Genomic DNA, 22715 nt, shown 5'->3' with positions numbered 1-22715 from the left:
TTTTTGGCAAATCAGCTTTTTTGTATTGAATCTTGCTTGATTGAATAGCACTGGAGCTGCCAGAGTAAATGCTATTATCAATGTACAGTAATTAAGGAAATAGTCCTTGTCACTCCAACAGTGTCCAGGCAGTGCCTTCTGTAATAAACTTAAATGATAAAGAAATCTCTTCAAGGTGTAGGTACTGGACCGGGGGAGCTCTCGACATGCAGTAAAATAACGCAGTGTAGAATTACAGGTGACGGGGGAAAGTATACGTGCCCGTGGAATTCACGCTAAACGCGCGTTTGACTCTCAATGCCTAAATAGATGCTCAGCGCTAAAACACATAATTGTTTAATTTGTCATGTAATTTCCTGACTCAGGGCAGTCGAGCATCTCCCAGTCTCCACCCTTAAAAAATGTGCGTGAGGGAGAGGAGGGGGGAGCCCCTTCCATCACTCAGCAACTTCAAAGATCTTTTCCCCCTTCAGGCAGCAGCCTGCACAAATGATAAACCTTGCTTTAAGATCAGCAGAGCCGGGCTCTGCCAAATCCATTTGGGGAGAGAATTTCAGTAAAAAGGACTTGTCATTCCTTCCTCCGCCCTTCCGTTTCACTTGAAACTTTACCGCCTAGCAGTACTTTGCTGGATCGCAATTGTTCCTGCAGCACCCGGAGAGAGAGACTCCCCAAGGAGAGAGAGAGAGAGAGAGAGAGAGAGAGTTAAAAAAACCTTTGGACATCTTCTGTATTATAACCTTATTGCGCGCACCAAGAAGTGTAAAATGTAGTCAAGTAGGGTAATTCTCAGATATCAGAAATGCCGCTTAATAAGCAGAGAAGCCTCATCTGTGCTGCCGGAGTTTTCTCACCGCTCCTCAGCTGCAGCCCCACGCAGAGATCATTGCAGCGCACTGCTCCGGCCGGAGACGTGCTGAGGTCTGCATGTGAGCGCAAAGATCTTTTCTCCAACCAAGGTACATGCAGGAGATACGTCGTTTAATGGGCAATAAATAACAAGGGAAGGTATTTAATCAAGTGTGCCGGGAAATACCGCTCACGTAGAGATACGTACGTTTCAAAAGACACAGCTTGGGGAGGGAACGCTGGAAGGGATTTAAGGAAAAGGCGAAAGAGTCCGTAGTGAGACTGCTGAATTTTATCCCACTCTCCTTGTAAGAACACACGCAGAAGGATTCTGGCCCCTATGCTGCTTTTTCCCCAGCAGCCTATGTCTTATCTAAACTCTGTACAATAATTTTCATATTTCATAAATCTGGCAGTTTCGCTTGGGCGTACGATACTGAGGATTTTAACATTCCCTGCAACAGCGCGTTTTAATGCATTGACATTCTGAAGGCTGGGCATCGTAACCTCTCCATTAAATCTTTGACACAATGAAGTGTCTTCTAAATAAAATAATTCAGAGGGATCGATCCAGTGAACTTCAGGGTGCACCTTTTCAATTATTTTTTAAAGATGGAAGTGTTTCGTGCATATTGAGCGCTGGATTTGTGGGGCTGGGAGGGAGGGAGGCACGTCTTGAGAGCGGCCCTGAGCCGCGCTCCAGCAGGAGCTTACCGAAAGGCTCGGAGGGAGCGAGCACGCCAGCCCTTCCCGTGCTTCCAACGTGACTCCGAACTTGGCTTTGCTGGATCCGGGCCTCTTTTCTGTTGTGTGTAAAACGTTAATGCGCTATATAATGTTCCAAAGGATTTGGGTTTTTTTACATCCCCCTAGCTCGGCCTTCAGGACCGTCTGCTTGAATCCGAGCAGAAGTGCTCCGGTCAGAAAATAAATAAAAAATGATAGCCCAGGCAGTGGGTTTTTTAATTGAGGCATGCCAAATACCAAAGGCAGATGCTTTTTCATTCTGTAGCTCCTGGATACGCGGTCTACTTTTCGGTTTCAAGGACAAAGGAAACACTTATCCAATTAGATGAGGCATGAGATTGTGACATACGGGCTCTTTCCTTAAATAAAAAAAAAAAAGTGTTGGAAAAAGATATTTGACCCTACGTCAATAAGCGCTATTAAAACAATGACTACTCCATAAATCCAACCATGTACACAGCCCCTCTTCAGAGCGGCGCTGGTTTTGTCACCGAGAAGGCTGCGAGACCGCCCGGGATACAGCCCCACGCAACTCGCTTCTCCAAATCGCATTTGGAAGGCCTCACTTTTAAAACGGGACATACAAAAGCGTAAGCCAATTAACCTGCGGGGCCGACTCCGGCTATCTTCTGCCGTTTGACATCTCTATCGCGTCAGCTCGGATGATATCAAACATGATCTGGTTGTCAGAACAGCTGAATTTCCCCCACGCGCTCAGCAAAGACGAGGGAATCTCCCGCTCCCCTTAGGAGGTTGGTAGGAGCTGATTTTTTTAGCAGGGAGGTGGCTTGCCCAGGGGAACGCGGCTTTCGCCTGCTCTCGGGAGGAAACGGTTAATGCTTTAGACACGACGCACCTGAATCTTAAGCGTCCTAGAAGCACACTCGAAGTGCTGCACCGGGAGGATCGCACGTCTTTGTGGGAAGCTGGAGGCGTCGGGGTCGACGCCGTGTCACCCCCTGTGTCTGGAGACGGGGGCAATAGTTAGGCTTCAAAATAATTACAGCTCTTCTGTTTCCAGCCTCGGAGCTGCCATGTGTTTACTTTAGTCTTAACAGTTTAGCGGGCAGCTGGAACCGTTGACCGATAATCGCTGCGAGTTTCTGATCCTCCAGAAGAGTGAAGAGCCTCCTCTGTCCTCCGCCCATTGTTCCTACCGTTTGCTTAGCCGAAATGGCTGAAATTAGTGTTATCGACACTGCACGGAGGACTTGAGTCTCAGGTGCTGGGAATTAATGTTGCCTGTTTAATTACATCAGTTTACAGGCTGATCTGCGAGCTGTCCTTTTTCATACAGTGTTGCTTGAAGCGAAATTGCGATCTCTCATCAAACCGGCTGTGGGGCTGAGTGATACTGGAACAAATGGAAGTGACTGGAAAAATTGCTCTCGTTCTCCCAGCCAGGTCCAGCTGCCATTTGGATTCCTCTCCACCTTGGTGGCTGTCGCTGGACCTTTGCAGTGTTCCTCCTGCCGTACGCTATTGCGGAGTCATTAGTTCCGTATGACATCTAGGGAAGCCCCGAACCGCGGTGTTCTCGGTGACGGCTCCGGGTGCCTGGACACCCCGTGATTCTGGCCAAGGAGCTGCACTCCTCGAACCCTCCCAAGCCCCAGCTGCAGTGCAGATTGGGCTGGAAGCTGCAACTGTGCCTGCTGGTGAGGTCCCAGTGAAGGGGCTGTTGCAGCACCGCTGCCCCAATGCCGTTCCCCACCAGTGGGAACCCCCCGGAGAAGCAGGGAACGGGGGGCAGCAGAAGGGACCCTGGAGATGTGGATGAAGTGACGATGCTCCTCATCTTGTCTGCAGGAGCGTATTATCCTTCCGCCACATCCTGGTGTCTGCAGGAAGACACGGGGCCGCCGTTCCTCCTGCCGCCCGTGGAGCTGGTAGCACCAGAAGCACCACTGGGGCCTCCCCTGGACCCCCCTCCACCAGACCCCAAAGGTCATTGAGACAAGTGCTGCCCACAGCAGAGCGGAGATCCGTGGCGTGGCTTGACTTTAGGTCTACCGCCTTGGGCCAGCTCAGCACTCTCGCCGACGAGCTAAACCGTCACGTAATCACATGACTATTGCTCCCGTTGCTTTTAGGAGAGCTTGTACAGAACTCTTCCTTTCTGCGGCTTGCATGCCCATAAAAACCACCCAGAATACAGCGAGGTGAGGATGAAACGCCATGAATTTTCATCGTATTGGTACCTCTGGCACAATTTACACCGTGACTATGTCCCCCACGAGGAGAAGCAATAAATACCCTCTGCAAAGCTCATATTGCGGTGGATGCGAGAGGAAATTGTGACCCGAAGGGTGTCACATTCTGGAAACTCAATCCTGGAAAGAAGGATCCACAATTAACGAGATGGGTAAGGGAGTCTCTGGGTCTTAGCAAAGCCCTTTGATTATCATAAAAAGAAAGCGGGTGCCAAAGAGTTTTAAAGCATCCCACGTATTATCGATGATTTTTCTGTTGATGGGAAGAATTCAAAGGGGTGCGATTAGCATTCTGGGCAGAGAGGGAGCAGATCTATAGCCCGGCTCTCAATAAATACATTGCTGCAGTAAACTTCTTTAGCACTTTGCAATTCACATCTGATCTCTGCTGACCTTTTTTTTTTTTTTCTCCTAATTAAACCTTTAGCTTGCAAATGAGCCATTTCCTACATCAAACTGGTATATGGCAAAGGAGGAAATTCTACCCGCGATTTATAGGAGTTGCTGGTAACCTCACTGTCGATCACAACCTTTCCTAATTGATCTCTCTTTGAATTAAATTTGACCAATTACTTTCTCCTAGGTGAACAAAGATGAGACTATCCTTAAAAGCTATTGTGCCAATGGCAGCGAATGAAGCCGGGAGTATGTGGTGGGTGGAAGATAACAATCCATTTTGTGCACGCGGCGAGAAAGATGAAGGCCAACTGCCTCCAGCACCCAAAGCCTCTGGTGATCTCCACCAGCTGTTTTCCCAGCGCAGTGTTTGCTTGAAGAAACTGGTTTTGAAGGGGTGTGCGCGGGGGCAACCTGGACCGCTGCTCTTGGGAGCTCTGTTCTCATTCTCACATCCACGCAGAGGGCATCACTCTGCCATCACTCCCACCCTGGTTTTGGTTCCGGATGACCAAACCAACCTCTTCCAGGTTGCTTGTGCCCCACAGTCCTCTTCCAGCGCAGAGATGTGACAGCCTTTGAAGTCCCTTTCCAGCGTACCATCCAAGAAGAAATCCCCCAAATCATGAACCAGCCGTGTCTCCACTGGTCTGTCTCATGACAAGGAGGACTTAGAAAGGCAATGCAATATCTGAGATGGGCATAACAGCACGATGCTGAACTGCTGACCTCAAGAGTTCAAACCTATTCCTGGCTGCATTATATAGTGCTTCGCGTGTCCAGATGAATCCCTTACCCTTCCCTGTAGCCGAACCACCGAAGTTTGGCTGGAGCAGTGTCCTGTGGCAGCAGGAAGGACCCTTGGCTTGACTGGACAGAAAGAAGCCGGAGCTGCACCAGCTGGCAGTGACACAAGGGGAGTTAAAACAGTCTGGGTCATTAAAAAGTCACGTCTCACTTATAAATCCTTTTCAGAAGCACATTTCATCTGATTTTCCTTCCTCTCCTGAGCGTGCATCTTCAAGCCTTGCTTCTACAGCTGAAATGATGAGAAATTTCCTCTCCTTTAGCGTGAAGCCAGGAGGCTCCCGTCCGCGCCGGAGTGCCCGCGCTGCTGCGGCTTCGCAAGTGTCATCAGACCACAGGCTTTCGCACTGTCGTCACCCCTCTGCCTGTCCCGTAGCAAGGGCAGGCAGCATCTCCAACAGCAGGCAGCATCTCCAACGGCATCAGATGCAAATGCCACCGCAGCCGGCAGCTCGCCCTGCGGTGTGCCGCCGCACCACCCCGATGCCATGTCCTCCGTGGGCAGCACAGGGCACTCGTTGGCTGGGACGAGAGCTCTCCATCGCTCACACTTTGCCTTTTGAAGAATTGCCCTACGCTGTTTTCTCCTCCTTCGCATCAGTCAATAACGGAGATCATTTCAGCCCTTTCCTCTCCTCCCCTTGCCGCAGGGAATGGGAGACCTCACTAGCTTTGTTGCCCTGGGGCCAGGGCGACCCTTCCGAAATCTCACTCCAGGAACATCGGACGTGGTGTTGGATGTTGCCATTCAACTGCACCCACCATTGCTGCGAGCAGAACCTGATATCTGCTCCTCTTCCAACCTTCCTTTGGAAAGAAAACAAACAAACAAAGAAACCACCTTAAACACCTTCCCAAATGGTACAAAAAAAATGTTATTTAGAAATAATAAGAACGTCCCCGAAGCCCCACTCTGAGGCTGCAAAGGTGAGGGAGCACAGCTCAGTGATGTTGGCTCTCAACCGGGGAAGCATCCCCACTGAGAAAATGCCGGGAAAATGGCTTTTCCTTCACCCAGGCGCGTTGTGGGAGGGCTCCGACATGGGGTGCTGAGGGAAGAGGGGAAGATATACACGTGGGATCTTTGTATTGTCCCACCTGTCCTTTTTCAATAAGGAAAATCAACCTATTTCCCCGCGTGTAGACACCGGGGCTGCCTGGCGCCCCTGGGCACGGGGCGAGGGGGTGGGTGGGTTCCCCCCTAAGGCGCAGGTTTCCTAAATAAATAAGCACCGCGTGCCCCGTCAGGGTGTCCCTCAAACCCCAAACCTCCCCTTTGGGATCCCTTTGGCATCCCCAGCCAGGCCGGGAGGTGCCCGTGCCCCCGGGGCCTATCCCCCGGCGTTTCGCAGGCTGCGTCCCCATCGCTGCCGGCGCGAGCCCCGTCGGCAGCCGCCCGCGTTCAGGAGGTTAAAAGTTATTAACCGAAAATCAATCCAAATAAAAAAGAGTCCCATCTGCCGCGGTACACAACTCACTCTCCCCCCCCCCCATCTCCTCTCCGACAGCCTCCCCCGCACTGCAGGGAAGGGAGCCCCAGCGCCCGGCCATGGCCGCGCAGCGCCCCGCCGGCCCGCCGCTCACCGAATATGAAAGTTTTGGAGGCAAAATGGCCAGTGACAAATAGCTGGACAAGGAGCAAACGAACGGCGTCGTTCCTCACACGGCTGTCCCGGCACTGGGGTTGCCAAGCGCCACCGCCACCGCCGCTGCCACTCGCACCCACCGTACCGCGCGCGGGGATGGCGGCGAGAGAAGTTTGCCGAGTGGCCGCCGGCCACGTGAGCAGACTCGGGAGGTGAATATTCCTCTCCTTCCATCAGCTCCTTTCAAGCGGACTGGAAAGAAAGAAAGAAAAAAAAGGAAAGGGGGATGGGGGGGTGGGGGAGGGCAATAAAAATCCCCGGCAATGTCCAGCCAAAGGACAAAATAATGAGAAAGCGATGAATCGGGGCGGTTTTCCGCGTGCCGCACAACGGGCCTCTCCGGCCCCGGGAGCCGCCGCAGCAGCGTGCCTTTGCTGAAATTAAAAGTATCCTTGGGTGGGGGGGGGGAAGAAATAAAAATCTGCTGTTGAATAACGTAATTCTGGCCGACTAGCTGGGCACAAGCTTTATTTGCGAGGGAAGTGATTGAGATGTGTAACATGGATAACTTAAGAGAACATTATCTAGTTCATAAGGGCTGGGGGAGGGCAGAAGCTGGTGTCCCCCCCCCCCATCCGGCACCGTCGGGATGCCCGGGAAGTTCTTGATCCAAATCTCTACGTGGTGGGGTATCCCCGCACCCCGCTGCCTTTATCCCACAACTTCTGATTTCCCCAAAACAGAGCCAACTCCATTTTTCTTAAGTATTTAATTGCTAATATTTAAAAATTTTAAAAAGAGGCAGAAGTGGTGCCCTGGGGGTCAGGCGGGGCTCACCACAGGGGCACCAGCGGCACGTCCCGATGGCTCTTACGTGAGGAATTGCAAAACAAAATACATGTCCCCATATATGTGGAAGTACGTGGCCTGAGGGACCCCCCCCGGCCTTCCCTGCGGTTGGGGGCTCCCGGAGCATCGCTGTGTTTCTGCTTACAACAGCCATTATCTCACGAAGAGCAAATAGGGAAGAGAACAGAGGGGCCAGAAATTAAATTTAAAAAAAAATATTTTTTTTAAAATTATTTATTACTTATTAAATTATTTATTTATTTATTTATTATTAAAACTGTCAATTTTTATTAAAATTGACAGTTAAGAAGAGCTCATCCATAGGTTTGGCCACCGATGGAAAACGGCCCGACGCCGTTTCTTCCAGCACACAGGACAGAGAGGGGAGTGCGTGGCATCACCCCCACCGTCCGCTCCCAAACTACGGCAACGATGGTTTCCTCGCAGCCGGAGCTGCTGTGTCCCCCCCCCGAAACCCCTCCAGCCCAACCCCACCGCCTCGGTACGTATTAGAGTGAGTTATGTAGGTCACCCTGGAAAAACAAACAGTGTGTAGATGTATGCAAATAACAAAAGCAGAACTCGAGGAAAATTTATATCGCAGCCAGAAGACTAAGGAGGGAGCGCGGAAAATGTCAGCCGCCTTATAATGCCACCCCAAAGGACCTCAGGGGCTCTGGCAGGCCTCGTTAGTGCCTCACGGCGCGTTGAGGTCCTCCCGTACACACGCAAAATTAGTTACTGGGACGTTTCCTCTGGCAAAGTAACTGGTAGGGGTCTGCTTCACCCAGGATGAGTGATGCTCCGGGTTAAAAATCGCTCGGTGTTGAGATTTGCTTTCCAAGCAGAGGTCCCGCTCGCCAGCCCCAGCCCCATCCTGCGCCCAGGTGAACTTCAACAACTGGAAACCATAGAATCGGAGAATCGTCTACATTGGAAAAGACCTTTAAGATCATCGGGTCCAACCATTAACCCAGCACTGCCAAGTCCACCACTAACCCACGTCCCCAAGTGCCACATCTACACATCTTTGAAATCCCTCCAGGGACGGCGACTCCACCCTTTCCCTGGGCGGCCTGTTCCAGCGCTTGACAACCCTTTCGGTGAAGAAATTTTTCCTTACATCCAATCTAAACCTCCCCTGCCGCCAATCCTCCAGGCTGGGTGTTTCTGGCAGCTCCACCACGGCGATGCCCAGGTTTGCTCCGGGCTGGTGGAGCAGCCCCCAACCCGATCCCTCCCCAGCCCCTGAGAACGGACCCTTCGCAGCTCCGAGGGCTTCAGAAAATAACAATAAGCCCCGGCCCCCTATATTTTCGCCGGGTCTTGGCTCTGCACGGCGAGGCCGGTGCCTGGAGCGAGGAGCTGGCCCCATGCCTGGCTCCCACTGCAGACGCACCAAATGCTGCGTGTCCTTCATCTGGCACATTTGAGCTGTAATTGCAACAGCCTGAACTACCACACGGTTTTATGTGCTGATATTTCATGACATTTTATGTACATAATCTGCATATGTTATTTTTAGCAAACTTTCTCCCTGGGACAGCCTCATGTGCGCCACATCTTGTTTCCATGAGCATGTGCTGCAGTTGGGAGCGGTTTGAGGGTTTTTTTCTTCTTCTTTTTTGTTTTTTTTTTTTTTTTTCTCTTTTTCCCCTGTCAAGACGGGATTTGGAATTGCAGAAGCAACTCACACACACACCATAATATTTTTCTTTCTTTTCACAAGGCTGCTTTAGAGGGGGGAAAAAACCCCAAAAGCAAAGGCGAGTGAGGCAGCCGAGCTCCCATTTCCAGGCATTTCCTTGCTTGGGATGCTCTGGGATGAGTTACCGTCACCCCCAAAATGAAATAGCATCCTTCTTGGGTGGAAATAGCATCGTTCTTGGTGGAAATAGCATAATTCTTGGTGGTAATAGCATTGTTCTTGGTGGAAATAGCATCATTCTTGGTGGAAACAGCATCGTTCTTGTGGAAATAGCATCATTCTTGGTGGCAACAGCATTATTCTTGGTGGAAACAGCATCGTTCTTGGGTATTTTGGGAGCAAGACAATTTTTTGGTCTTTGCTGGAAATCGTTTGCTGCGGCTCGCGGGGCTGCTGGCACGTGCGGGGCTGCAGCGAGCGTTGTGCTATTGGGTGTTTTTGAGGAACCGCGGCTCCGAGCTGCTTGTGTGTGTGGGAGATGCGGCTCTCGCCTGGAGACTCTCAGTTCCTTGGACAGGAAAAATCCCAAGCTTTGAAACTTAGGTCTGCTTTAAATGTTTGGTGGAGAAAACGTTCCCAAAACGAATGGTGTTTCATCAAAGTCAAAGCATTTGTGGAAAATTACTGGTTGAAACATGAATGCTGACCTTGGGAGGACACTTTCCCTTGGAGGGGGTTGCTGGTCTGTGCATGGAGGAGGTGGTCCATATAGGGATGAAGTAGTCCATGCGGGGAGGAGGTGGTCCATATATGGAGGAAGTAGTCCATGCAGGGAGGAGGTGGCCCAGGAGGGGAGGAGGTGGTCCATGCAGGGTGGGAGTGGTCCATGTGGGAAGGAGGTGCTCCATGCATGGAGGAGGTGACCCACGCAGGGAGGAGGTGGTCCATGCAGGGTGGGGATGGTCTATGTGGGGAGGAGGTGCTCCAGGAGGGGAGGAGGTGCTCAAAGCAGGAAGGAAAAGTCCATGTGGAGTGGAGGAGTCCATGGAGGGCAGCAGCTCTGTGGTGGAGCAGAGCCATGTCCAAGCCCATCACGCCATTGATGCAGCCATGGCCCCTCCACCTGAGAAGCACCACCTGGAGATGGTCCCTGAAGTCACCAGCAATGTCCTATGGGCTCCTCCAGCCCCCATGGCCACAGGCAGAGCCCTGAGCAGAGCTTGGCCAAGGCCGTCGCTTTTAGAAAGAGGAAGGCTACATCATGAAACTGGATTGTAGTTCAGAGGCTTTTTGAGACCCAGAGCTGACCAGGACCTCAGAGTTTCCATTTGTGCTGCACACCAGCAGCTCGTGGGCTTCACCGGCAGTTGGCCGAGGTCTCTGCTTCTGCTGTGCTGAAAAACCGCTCGTCCCCCTGGCCCCATCACATAGGGAGAGTTTGTACAACGACGGAGAAAGATTTCTTTAACTTTGTTGTCTCGCTCGGCCGTCCTCCTGACGGTGCCCGGGGGTGGGAGGAGCAGCGCGATGCGTGGCACCCATCCTGCTCCTCCGCGCAGGACGTCCCCGACCGGCACCCCCGGGTCTGGTGCAGCCGCGGGGACGCGCAGGAACCCACAGCACAGTGCGAGGTCAAACGGCACCCGCTGCACGCTGGCGCTGGGCAGCGGCGTGGGACATGTGGGCCTCTGGTTAAAAGCTCTTGGAGCAACGAAACCTCTTTTTTTTTTTTTTTTTCCGCGTCCTCGTTGTGTACTAATGAAGAAATAAAATAAACATTTGGTAACAAATCCAGCATATGGTTATTGTTTGCTGCAAGGACAGGGGAAAACACGACTCCGTAACGTGGCGAAAAGGCTGCAGCTGCGATATCGCATTACAGCGCCGCGCTTTATTTAATAAAGACTCGTCCTGCCAGCCTTAACGAAATTTTTCCTTCCCCCCCCCCCTCCCCCCTCCCCCGCCCATCCTCTCAAGCCCTGAGAGGTGGTTTCGGTGCCTTCTGCTGCGATGGCCACGGCGGGGTCGCATGTGCCCTTCGTTAGCCCGGGAATCTGCTTTCAATTCCGGCCCTTCAGATTGTATTTTCACAGCGACTCATTAGTCACCCAACGCTGACAAGCCGCTGTACGTGTGCCATCTCCCTCATTGTTTATATGCAAGTGCAGCGCCGAAAATGATTTATTTAGGTTTTAATTAAAATTTGTGGATAGACTAGTGATTTTTAGCAGTGCCGTTTCTAATTTGTGGTTGCGGGGGGTGGGGGGGGATGGAGATTAAAAAAAAAATAAAAATAAAAAAAATTCAATAACCTTATAGCATCTCTGTTTGTAGCCTTACCCCGGTTGGTCCTGACCTGCCGCTCGGGCCCCCCCCCGGCAGCTCCCAGCCCACGCGCGGCTCAGCCGTGGCCCGGGAGAGATGTGCCACCTCTGATTCTCAGGGCCAGGCACCCACCGGGGACCGCCGTCGCGGGTCCCTCCACGTCCCGTGAGTTTCGCCGCAGCGGACAACGAGGCGGAATTGCAGCAGTTTAAGGGTATCTATTTGATTTCGGGTGCAGCATCCCCAGCAGCGCCCGGCAGGAAGGCGGGTAACACGGGGAGGTGGCCGAGCCCCGCCGTCCCCGCGAGCAGAACCGGTGATTTGTTGTTTGAAAGCAGAAGTTATCACTTAAAAAAAAAAATTTGGAGGGTGTGGGTCACCCTCTCCGAAACAATGCGCCTTCCCAGCAGCCTTTATCGCGCGGAGCCGGACAACCCGCAGCAAGGGGGATTTATCTCGCTGGGAACTTATTTCTGACTCTGAAAGAACAAGCGGGAGCGGGGAGGACCCGGGGGGGTGTGGTGGGCGAATTGGCAAAGCTTTGGGGGGGGCATCGCTGCCCCCTCCCCGTGCTGTGCGGGACCCCTCCAGTCGCCTCCCGGGCGAGGGGCGATGCTTTCGCCGGACGGAGGTTTTCTTGCTGCTTTTGATGTTAAGATGCGTTTTCAGAAGGTGCAGTAAAGCACTAAGAGACTCAACTTGTGCTCCCCCCCCCCCAATTATGAAAGTCAGGAGCCTTTCTTGGCCTAATACCACAGCTCAGAGAAATCTCTGCTATTACCTGATGTAAATATGTATTAATTAAAGCACTTTGGAAATGCAGAGTATTGACCTAACAGCCCATAATGGCTCTTCTTGAGCAATTACAATCTATCATACAGCTACGTATTTCGGGATTATTTTTTTTTTTGGGAGGCGCGTTATTGACCCCAGGGCTCCAGGCGGTTTCCTCCCCTCGCACAGACCCTTCCTGCCCCGGGGCTCGCGTCCTTCCCGGGAAATCAATAGACGGGGAGACCCCAAATCCCTCATTTTTTAATAAATACGACGTACTTCATCCTGCCCCCTCCCCGCCACGCACCTCCTCTCCCCCTCCCCCTCCCCATCGCCGAGGGCACTTTTGAGACTTCCCACCCACCCGCAGACCCCTGGAAACACCCGGAGCGGAATATTTATATATAAAAGAAAAACTTTGTGTTTTCCAGTGGTGGAAACCCTTTTCAAATAAAGCATTCGTCTCCCGAGACTTACACCTTCTAATTTAATTTTCCCCTAAATCAAACAGTGTATTAATCCCCAATAGAAAACATGTTCCAGTTGCACAAACAATATTTAAATGGTATAATAGGGACATCTTTTATAAATACTTCTAACAAATCCTGAAAAAACCCGAATGTGTGGGCTATAATTAATCGAAATGCCAAGTGCCAGCTAACCAGGGAAACTCCAGCATCATAAATCTGCCCCGAGCTTTCTCACACATGCTGATGGATGGGGACTCGGAGCTTAAATATTTAACAATCAATAATTCAAATACCTATCCTACCCCATTAAATTTGTCACATTTATTTATAAATGCAACATCCAGCCGAAGTTTCCCTGAAAGTTGTGCGTCTTCCACCCAATAGCAAAACGCAGCATTTCTTTAACTTTGGAAGAAAAAAAAAAAAAAAAGACACCGCCTGCTGAAATTTCTGTGGGGAAATAAGGAACAATGGGGGGAAAAAAATTAAGCCCCATATAACAAAATAGTTGGCTGCTTTTCCTTCTTCCTAATAGGTTTGGATAATGCAGTGTGCAGGCAGGTGTTATGTTGTATGAATCACATTTATAGGAACATTTTCCAATTTCTTCGCCGCCCAAGGCAGGGAGCTGCCGTTCATCCTCTGTAGATGGATATTGCTGCGGCACTGGGTGGGCTGTGGCCGCTGCCCGCCCATGGCCTCCTGTCCCGAGCAAATCGGGGAAAAAAAGGAAAACACGGAGAAAAGGGTGGGTTTGGGTCTGACCTGGACGGTGGCGACGCTTCGCTTTGCCCCGTGGGAGGGAAGAGCAGGACAGAAATAAATATGTGGTGGGTCCAGCGCTGGCAAGAGAGAGGCCATTCACTGGATTATTATAATGATGATGATGATAGTGATGATAATAAATAATAATAATAACAGATCTTGCCGGTTTGCAGCACCAGCAGCCTGACTCCATATTTCAAAGGTTTGGGGGAAAACGGGGCGGATATTGCATGGTTTATGAGGTGGGCCCTCTCCTCTCCAATGGCCCCCATAAAATACCACCGCCGGGGACAGCTCGGCTCTGTTTCCATCCCCCCGGAGGAGCGGGAGGTGGCTTGGAGCGTCCTGTTTGACACTTGGACGTGCCTCCAGCCGCCCGCGGCACGGAGGGTCTCTTTGCCCCCTGAACATCATTTTAAAGGACCACCAAAACTGACCCGAAAGGTCAAGAAACTCCCAGACCCACATTTCTGGAAGGATTTTAAAAATATCATGGAGCTGCCTATGGGGAAGGGAGGTGGGGGATGCCGTCCCGGTCCCCCCATCCCCACCGGAGTGCGCCTGCGGGCCCGTACGCCAGTTACGGTGGCATAAATCTCCATCGCAAATTTATTGCCATAATTTATCAGCTCATGTTGCTGAATGGCCAAGCAGTTAATTTTAAAATGAAGTGGTGCTATTTTCATTAATACCCTTGTGCTAACTACCTATCACAACACGCGGAGGCAATTAATACCATGTTGCTGAAGTACTGAACCAATAAATATTTCCAGTCTTGGCTTGTCTTCGGCAGATAAAAGACATCGGGCGATCCCACTGCCTCGGTACTACTCCCCGAGTCCTTTTCTTGTCGCATCATCAGGAACATTTACAATTAAGGAAGAGATTAAGCAGCCACATCCGCCAGTAACGGGAATTTAAAAGGCCGTTGTTTCGTGACACGGGAGTAATCCCTTCAGGATATCTGTGCAATAACAATCAGCTTGAGAGAAGATTGAAAATTTCTGAAGATTATATATCAGCAATACAAAAGCAATTTGGCACAGTCCGCGTTTGGGGAAAGAAAGGCGAAACCGCCCAAGGTGTTGAAATTCGGTATAAATATTTTGTCACCACCGCACTCGCCGCAACTTGATGCCCCACCACCCCACGGAACATCCTTTCGAGGGAAAAGGGGCTCGCATGCGGACTCTGGTATTTCTGGCCAGAACGGGTGTTTCAGCCCTCATTTCTTCCCCCGATGAAAAATCAAATGGTGATAAACTCACTAAAAAAGGGAGCGCCGGGGCACGCTTCCCACCCGGCACAGCAACACACGCCTTTTGACGGGCTTCGCGCCGTACAAATCTCCCTGTAAGCAAGTCCTGTCGCTTCGCCCTCCCAATGCCCTCCCGCATTTCTCTGCTTAAACACCAGCCCGGACTTTTTCTACCCAAAGTTTTTAATTTTCTGTTCGTGGGCTATTGCGTATTCTTCTTGCGTCCCGAGGCAAGCTGACACATTTTGATAGCTATAAATAATAAATGGGATTTATTTCCTCAGATGCTGATGGAGACCTTTTCTTCCGCAGGAAGAAAGAGAAAGCGCGAAAGACCGAGTGAAAGAAAAGGTGTATGAAAAGGAGCGATGGGGAAAAGGACCCAACGGGGCAGGGCCTGGCCACCCCCCTGGAGCCCCTCCTGGGTCTGTCACTGAAACCCAGGGCAGCCTCAGCCAATGGCATCAATAATAAAGGGTTTAAATAAATAACAGTGAACGATTTTGGCAGGGGGGGAGGCAATGGAGGACGGTGCGGGGGCCGAGGGCGAGAGAGGGGCAGCATTAAGGAGCCGTAGGTGAGCGCAGCATCAGCTGTGCAGGCCGCAGACGGGGTGATGAGGAGCAACCTGCCCTGTGTAGCGTACTTGAACTTTTTTTTTCTTTTTTTAAAGCATATTTTCATTTTTCTGTGATGTGTGAGGGTGGGTCCTGTCCCTCCCTCCCATCCCAGCACCCCCCGCTCCGAGGAAGCACCCGGTTCCCGCTGCCCCACGGGCAGGCCGGCCCACGCTGGGGCTGGTCTACAGGCCGAAGGGGCACCGTCACCATTTGGACTCATTTTTGCTGCCTTGAGATGAGCTTTCTGCCCCAAAGTGGGACCTCTGCCCTCCTTCCCCCATCCCCGTCCTCCCAGGGCTCGCAGGGCAAAAGGGGGCATCGCCGCTGGTGACCCCCCCTTGGGGCACTGTGTTTTCTGTGAGGACGGATTCGGCTTTTCCTTACCATTTAGTCACCTTGACGAGAAAAAAATCTAAAGTGAACGGGTTCCAACCATTCCTCAGCTGCTACACCGGGCATCGGACACAGCGAGGGACACCCTCCGAGGACAGTGACAGTAGAGCTGTGCCCAACCCAAACCTCCCGTCCTGGCCCAGAGCCTAAACTGCGACTATGTGGCGGTGTGAGAAAGGAAATCCCGGTGGTTTATGAGTGTCGGGCAACTATTTGTATAGAAAACGCACATCACAGACTCCCAGACTGGTGGGAGTTGGAAGGGCCCTCTGGAGCTCCCCCAGTCCCACCCCTGCCAGAGCAGGGGCACCTCCAGCAGTGGCACAGGACACCTCCAGGCGGGTTTGGAATGGCTCCAGAGTGGGACACTCCCCCCCCTCTCTGGGCAGCTGTGCCAGTGCTCTGCCGCCCGCACAGCAAAGAAGTCCCTCCTCAGGGTTAGATGGAACTTCCTCTGGTCAAGTTTGTGCCCATTCCCTCTTGTCCTGTCACTGGGCACCACTGAAGCAATACTGTTCCCAACCCCCTGGCGCCCTCCCTTTGGGGATTGATAAGATCCCCCCTCAGTCTTCTTTTCTCCAGACTAAAAAGCCCCACGTCCCTCAGCCTTTCCTCATAAGAGAGATGCTCCAATCCCCTCATCATCTTCGTAGCCCTTTGCTGGACCCTCTCCAGCAGTTCCCTGTCCTTCTTGACCCAGGGAGCCCAGAACCGGACACAGTACTCCAGATGTGGCCTGACCAGGGCAGAGCAGAGGGGGAGGATGACCTCCCTCGACCTGCTGGCCATGCTCTTCTTGATGCTCCCCAGGATGCCATTGGCTTTCTTGGCCACCAGGGCACGTGTCCCCGCAAATATAACAGAAGAGCCGGTGTTGGAGCTGGTGTTGCCCTGGGAAGGGCTGGGCATTGTGGTGGTCCCCGTCTCCTGTCCCCCCAAGGCCACGTGGCAGAGCTGCACCAGCTCTGGCCGCTCATCAGCCTCAGTGCTGGTTTTGAGGCAGAAAACAGGCAGAATGGCTTAAATGCAAAAAATTCCTTTCTGCAAAAACGAATTTCTGCACCTAACTTTTAAGAAAAAGGCGTTGCAGTGTGAAAAACTTTAAAGAAAACTTTAAGGTTCTGAAGAAACCTATTTTTTTCCTGTCCCACACCCGGGGAAGCCTTGCAGAGCGGCGCGGCGCAGCTGGGGCCAAGCGGGCACTGGGACTCTTCAGAAACGCGGTAATATTTTTACACTTTAGCCACATTTAAAGATATATTGTAGCATTTGCAGAATTCATTAATCTCTTCAGTCTTTACAAGATGCGCTTCGTGTATTTACTTTGGATGATTTAATCTGCAGAGGGTCGCTGAAGATTAATCCGTTACCGTGCGAGGAACGATTTTGTGTTGACGGGACACCCACAGCACGGGAAAGTATGGCCGATGTGACAACGGTGACTCGGTTTTACCAAATACCCCCGTGATGTGAGAACAGCAACTGCCCGGGAAGCCCCAGACCTGCCCAGGTGGGAGGGCCGGCGCCGGTCCCCGCGCCCGGAGAGGTCAACGCCACGACCGGCGTTGACGGCCGTGGCCCCACAGCCGCCCCCCCCCCCCCCCCGCGCCCAGCTGAAAGCAAAAAGACCACCACAGCCCGTTAGCATTAGCAATTTTTTATTTTCCTTTTTTGTTGCATAGGAAATGCAGTACTTGCTTCCAGTAATTGTATTGTAATGTGAGAAGGTGGTAGCACTAATGGTTGAATACAAGAGTTAAACTAATCCACACCAGCTCAAAAAACCTGCGGAGACTTAGTTGAATAAGAATGGATGCCCACAGTGATTCTCAACCAATTACAATTTTTTTTCACAGAACACAGTAAAACTAAAATGGTAACTATGAGAGTCAATACAAGTATACTAGAGGCACGAGGGGCCTGACTCATAAAAAAAAAATGAACACGACATGGTATTAACACGGGTGTCAAGTGAATTTGCAGCAGATCTTTCACACGGCCGGTGGAAATTTTAGCGCCCCGAATTTCGAATTGACGCTGCGGGAATTGGCGGGGCCGGTGTCGGGCAGCGGGGCAGGGCTGGGGCAGGGCTGGGGCAGGGCTGGGCCGCGGGCGGAGGAACCGCACAGCCGGCCAAAATGGAGATTCCTCCTTGATCGCATTTCCCAAAGCAAAGAATTTCGCAGACCTTTCCCCAAGGCAGCAGTTGCAGCCGGGCGCCGGCAGCGAGAACAGGCAGTGGCGGCGGATGCCAAGCCGGGCACTCTCTTCCTACCATGCTCCATCTAGAAACTCATCTTCTTTTTATTTTATTTTATTTTTTTTTTTTTTTGTTATTCCCCTCATATTAATTTGTGGATGCGGATAAAAGTGTGTGTGTGGGATTGCACCCAACACAATTGTTTTTGTTCATGCTCGAGCATAGAAGATTAACTAAGTGGAAAATAGTCTTCCCTAAAAAAAAAAAAAACAAAAAAACCCCAAAAGCAGAGAAGTACAAAAGTTCACATTGTGTACTACGAGCGTTTGCCTTTACGAAGGTTTTTCCTCTAGAGCTCAGAGGTAGCGATCTAGCGTCTTTTTTCTGGTACGGACGAGATCTCTTTTGTAATGGAGCAGCCTCCTACCACCGTGTCCCGGACCCCCGGCACGGGCCGGAGCGCGGCACGGCGTCGTCCTCTCCCCTTTTCCCCCCCTTTTCTCCCGCCAACCTGCGCCGCCGGCGCGGGGGAGCAGGGTCCTGCGCTGCCCGGCCTCCTCCCCGGCCCCTTCCCGGGGCGGCCTCGGGGGCTTCGGGGGGACGGAGAGGGGAAGGGGAGGGAGAGGCGAAGCCAGCGGGCGCGCGCGCCGAGGAGAGCGGGGCTCGCCAAAGCGCGGGCGGGGAAAGAAAAGCCATCCTCCGCTCGGAGGAGAAAAGCCCACCAGCCTCCCGTGTTAATAGCAAAGGAGCTTTTATGAATCGGGCCCAAAGTTTGTACAGAGTTTGTTTGAAGAAAAATATTGCAACTGTGCATGAAACTAAACAACCACATGAGGTTTTTTTTTTCTTTTTTTCTTTTTTTTTTTTTTTTTTTTTTTTTTAAAAGGGTTTTTTCTTTCTATGTGAGGAAGTCTGGTGTGAAGAAGGGTCAAGCATGGGTACCTGGTGAACCGCTGCCCATTAAGAAATCTCTCGCAACGTCAGCTCGATCTCGTTTGTGGGTTTAAAGGACTGTCCCTTAAATTTGAACTTTATGCGTCTGTTCTTTCAGAGCAAGCTCTCTGAATTCTTAGGGTAGCTTTTTTGAGACGAAAATCTTACCAGGCACGGATTTCTGGTCTCAAACACCATGTCCTGCCCTCTAGGAGGAGGAGAAAAAAAAAAAAAAAAAAAAAAAAGAAAAGGAAAAAAAAAAGAAAAAAAAGAAAAAAAACCCAAAACACAAGTAATACTGAATTTAAGTAAATGTATACCTCCAAAATACTGAAAACACCCCAAATCAAGAAAAGACAGAATTTGCGTTCTCAGTGAAATATCTTTAAACCTATCTGACAAGAACCAAGTCAGAAAAAAAGACTAACATAACTTTGAGTAATATTCATACAGCTACTAAGCATTATGGAATAGCATGCATTAATATTGTACGGTTATTTTACATCACCTATATCAGAAGGTTCTGACAGACAGCGAAGGCTACCGGTGTAGAAAAATCTTACTTCAGAAGAGCAATATAATACAGATTTCACAGGCACTACATTTTAATATATCAGGTATTATGCTGGTTTTCTTATAATTCTTTCTGTCCTAAAGCTGGCATTATAACAATGACCGAAAAGGCAAGGATCGAAGTAAACGGAAAGTAGATACCAAAGTTGATATATTCTTTTCTTTCTTTTTTTTTTTTTTTTTTTTTTTCAGATAGATTAGTGCATAGTTTCCATGCAGATAAACACTGCTATGCATTTACATTGTTGGAAAGCAGAGTGAATTGAGCCCAAGTTGTCACATTTTTGTAAATCATTTTGCCAGCCTGTAATAGCACCATGTAATGGATTTGCATTAAACATTAAATTGATTTCAGAATTGGTGACACAGTATTCACTACAGTTAAGTGCTATGGAATAGCTTCAATGTTACCTGCTATATATCAAAGCAATTTTCATCCCACTGCTTTTTTATTGGAAAAAATAAAAGGAAAATGTACTCGATACTAATTAGACTATTGCGCAGCCTTGGACTTGATGATGGCATAGCTGGGTTTACTGTCAAACAGTAATACATGCATTGACTTCAAGACAAAATTGGCATTGTAAGCTTGATTTAATGAAAATCCTGCCTAGCAGGCAGTGTTAACTTCACAAGACCTGCCTCCGACAGACCTCATGAGGTTTATTTTGTTATTTATTTATTGTTTAGGTGCCATTGAAGCTCTCCTTACATTGTCATGCCGGTTATGGTTTTAATTTTGTTCGATGGAGGCCTTCTACCAAAAAAAAAAAAAAAAAAAAAGATATTTCCAGAGACACAATGCAAAGTACAATATTAACTGACATTCTTTAAAAAAAAAAAAAAATAATTCACCACAAGGAAAAAAAAACTGTTTTAGGCTATGCATCTGGGTTTTTTTGTATTTTTGTACAGTAAATATTTTATAACACTGTTACTACAAAGCTGCAAATATACGGAACAAAGAGAACTAGAGAAAGAAAAAAAAAATGTTAGAGGGATTTTGCATATTCCTGTGGGCTGACTGAATACTGCGGAGTTGAGAAAACTTGGTGTTTCTTTTCCCCTTCGACCTTAAGGGGAGGGGGAACAAGCAACAGAGACAAAGTGTACCATGGCTGCCTAAACTCGAAGCCCGAAAGTTTTTATTATGAAGGAAGAAGAATAAATAATAATGGCATTGCTGGGGTGTGCGGCGTGATAAAAGCAAGTGCCCTCGCTCAAAAAAAAAAAAAAAAAGTGGAAAAAAAAGAAAGGAATTAACTCGAGAAGAAGTCAATTCGCGCTAAGCCATTTCTAGGGCTTAAAATTTGGATGGGGGGGGGGGCGGGTACAGGTCAGAGTATTTGTGCGTCTGACGGTTTCTGCAGAGAAGGAGACGGGGAGGAAAAAAAAAAAAAAAAAAAAAAAAAGTTGTTCGCGTGAGTCAAAAAGAAGGAGCGGAGCGAGAAGGTAACCCGCCGCCGACCGAGTCCGGGGCTCAGGGCTCCTGCCTGCTCCTGCCTGCTCCTGCCTGCGCACCCCCAGCGAGCGGGTCCCCTCCTGCCGGGCTCCCGCTCCGGCCCTCGCTCGGAGGGCTGAAACACTGTTTGTTCTTTCTCTGCACCTGCCCAGGACCGACCTGCTGGGATTTCTGCGTGAGAGGAAGGTGAAGGAAACTGGAATTTAGTGTGTAATACTTTACAACCCCTGCTGGTTGACACCCTTGACCGCCTACCTAATGTTTTAAAGCCTTTAAAACATTTTTTTTTCTCGCAATTCTGCTCAGAGTTCCCTAACTTTAGCGTCATCAAACTTAATATGACAAAATACCTTCAAAAATACAGCATACCTGTAATGTCCATTTACAATGGTTCTTCAGTAGCCTATACTTCTCAAGCATAGGAATATGCTATACCATTGAGAGAAGAAAAATAACTGTATTTAAATACATACAAAAAGGAAACGGGAAAGTTTTTAACTTAAATCCAGTTCCCAAAGGAAAAAAAAAAAAAAAAAAAAAAAAGCAATTCTATGAACGCTGCCTTTATAACGAACAATCAGAAATTCCACTAAGCTAATTTGACAGAAATTTTTCCTCATTTAAACAACATTACAAAAGTCCTGCATTATAAAATAGGGTAGAATAAATCAGTGTAATCAATAAAACTATACAACATACAAATTACATATCTTCTGAGTGGGCAGTTTAATTCTCTCTCTTTGCAGCCATGACTACAACATGCTCACTAAAAACAACTAACTGCCCAAACTATTGCTTAGTTTGTTTTGTTTAAAAAAGGGTGCAATTTTATTGTATATACAACCAATTTACTGGTAATACCTTGTCTCATAGCAAGGTTCTGACAAAATGTTTGTCTAGGCTTTTTTCCCTTCACTGTGAAGCACTGAAAGCTGCTATTTTTTTTTTTAGTGCACATATGTCTTAATAAAGTAATGCCCAGCTAAGTGCTATAGGGAAGGCAAAGGATGCTGGCTAGAGGATGTGATACCATATACTAACAATCACACAATACAATAGAGCAAAATGACTACTCAACCACTTATCAGACACATATGAAAATCCAAAACATTTTATTTTTTCCTTAAATAGAGAATAACCAGTAAACAATTTTCAGAACTTGGAAGTTTAAAAACGTGCATATAAAAATGGGCATTATATACTTTTATTGAATGTGGATTGATTGCAGTCTGCTAATAAAAATGGGTGTGGGATCTGAAGAAAAAGGAAGTTTTTTTTTTTTTTAAGGCTTGCTTGTGAAAGGAACAGTTGTAAAACAAAAATTGCTTGAAGCAGGGTTCAGCTTAGTGCTTCACAGTTTGACTGCTTCTCTAAGAAGAGCCCTTCCTGCATGTGCATTCAAAATCACAAAAGTACAAAGACAAACACCTAAAACACACTGCGTCAAGTGCAGCACCAACTTTGGTCAAATAAAAAAAAAATAAAAGAAAAAATTAATAATTGCTAAGCTTTTCTACATGATATAAGCAGGTATTGCATATTTTCATATATCTGGGAGAAAACAAAACAAAAAAGGAAGACTCCAAATAAAATGTAAAATGCAGCAACATCCAAAAATACTGATAATCTAGCATCTACAGATCTCAGAATAGCACTGCCACTGACCATACAGGACAATAAACACTACTCCTATCTGCGGAACAACTAACATCCTATTTAGTTCTAGATGTTGAAACTGACAATGGCTGACATAAAAGTCACATTTACAAAAAGTGTCTCCAAATGCTTGACTAGGGAAAAACCCCTTTCAATATAGGAACATGTGCAACAATTCCACAAATAATCGC

At 49.1% G+C, this 22715-nt stretch overlaps 1 protein-coding gene across 5 annotated transcripts in view; it reads right to left on the bottom strand.

The window, feature by feature from the left end:
• Window positions 1-21963: 21963 nt before the first annotated feature.
• The window catches only part of NFIA (nuclear factor I A), a 253310-nt gene continuing 252558 nt past the window's right edge, over window positions 21964-22715 (bottom strand). For all 5 annotated transcript variants that reach the window (XM_082484428.1, XM_082484431.1, XM_082484430.1 and 2 more), the window contains one exon: window positions 21964-22715. This exon is cut by the window's right edge and continues 2024 nt beyond it. The gene's annotated coding sequence lies outside the window, so the exon portion shown is untranslated.

This window comes from Vanellus vanellus (genome assembly GCF_965231255.1).
Source record: "Vanellus vanellus genome assembly, chromosome: 5".
In the NCBI taxonomy this organism is placed as follows: domain Eukaryota; kingdom Metazoa; phylum Chordata; class Aves; order Charadriiformes; family Charadriidae; genus Vanellus; species Vanellus vanellus.
The sequence above is the reverse complement of the archived record's forward strand: the minus strand, read 5'-3'. Positions and strand labels throughout refer to the sequence as shown.